The sequence below is a fragment of the Macaca nemestrina genome, chromosome 12 (assembly GCF_043159975.1).
Source record: "Macaca nemestrina isolate mMacNem1 chromosome 12, mMacNem.hap1, whole genome shotgun sequence".
NCBI lineage: Eukaryota > Metazoa > Chordata > Mammalia > Primates > Cercopithecidae > Macaca > Macaca nemestrina.
In genome coordinates, this window is record NC_092136.1 from 17,058,354 (window position 1) to 17,060,198 (window position 1,845).

Consider the following 1,845-nt stretch of genomic DNA (forward strand, 5'->3'; position numbering starts at 1 on the left):
GATGCCTCCTAAAGGGCAAAAACCACCATTTATGTGGAAAATATGTAGTAATCATTCTATTATTGAAAAGTCAGCCATTTTTAGTATGATTCACATAGAAGTGAAATATAAACTATGATATAAAATAAATTTTTAAAAAACTGAGAAACACAAAGGGAACTTTCCCATGGATCTAAGAATTACACTGAGAATCAAGTAGGTGGTTTGGCACCACCATTAGTGGCACATAAATATTAGTATCTTCTACCTTTGCTAAGCATGACACAGAATTAAATGACTGTGGAATTTAAGAATATAAATAAACCATAAAATGTATATAACCTATGCCTCCCACCTAATGCTTGAGAGTCTGCTGCGGAAGCCCATTTCTAAGATGTTTATATAGCTTCCATTAAAATTTTAATCAATGTATGTTGTCTCATAGAGTGTTTTTACGGACATTTTGACAATTTGCTGAACTTTTATTATTTTATTAAATAAAGTCAATTAATTAAATTTTCACTATCTGTTTCTCAATGTGCTTTAGGTAATCTCTTCTAAGATATGCATATATATGTATGCATGTATGTACATAATATGTATTCTATATGTGCAAATGTAGAATATATTAGAAAAATAGAGACATCTGTAGTTGTCAACAATATTTTCATACAAAATATGTCCTATGATACCCTGAAAATGATATAATAAAAATTACACATTTTCTTAGCCAATGAGAAATAATCTATCTTTCATGAAAAGACAAACTTTAAGAAGACAGGAGAGTGAAAACAATAAAGTCATAAAATGAATGGAACTTGTTATGAGTGAAAACGCATGAATGAAGATATAGACAGGATGATGCAGCAGAAACGCATGTATATTTCTTTTTTCATCTTTTCAGCTTTACCTGGAATGAGTGTCAAGCTCCAGTCCTATGAATTTCCTTAACATGTACTACAAGCAACCCCCAACACAGAGCATTCATCATGAGCATATTCTTTCCAGTAACAAGTAGGCCTGGGTGATTACACTTTAAGCATTCATTATTCTTCACACAATGTTAATGAATGGCTCACCCTTCAACACTTGACCAGAGTAATAAAGGCTACTGCCACTGCTTGGGATACTCGGCATAGTTAACAGGTCAACAACAAAAAAGAATCTCAGAAAGAGACCTGATATTTAAGGGTTAGCTATTTCAAAAGCATTTCATAAACATCAATGGGTTGGCATTAGGCTTGTAATCAAGGCAAACCAAGCATAGGGAAGTTCAAAATCAACAGATATCTCATAAGGTTTTGGAGACTTTTCTCCATTGTTCCCTAGTGCCACCACTGGCAGTGTCTGTAATGCAAAATGTAATTCTAATAAATACTTCATGCTCTTTTGGTAAATTTAAAATGTCTCTAGCCATAAAAAGAGGCCTATTTAAGTTTTAGGGTAATCTACATGAGCTGAACCCCCGTGTTAAAGAGGCCTGTTTAAGTTTTAGGGTAATCTACATGAGCTGAAACCCCATGTTTTCCACCTGAATTGAAAGATAGCAAAAGATAAATTAACTAACCTGAAGCCAGAAGCTCTTGATTAATTTTCTGAGAATTTCTTCTCTGATTAATGAACCACAGGCATTTTTCTTCGCAACAGTCCAACATTCTTTAAGATAGCAGCAGGCTTGAGGCTCAAAAGTGGTAGTATATTTCAATGAGTGTGCCAGTAAAACAGCATTTTATTTCTAGTATATAAGAAATCTGAATACAAGGAAAACCCAAAAAGCCAAATCTATAATATAATGTCTACTAAACTCTGGGTTTTATCTGTCCCCATGACTACAGAGAATAATTAGAGTTTCCTTGGTTGGCCTCC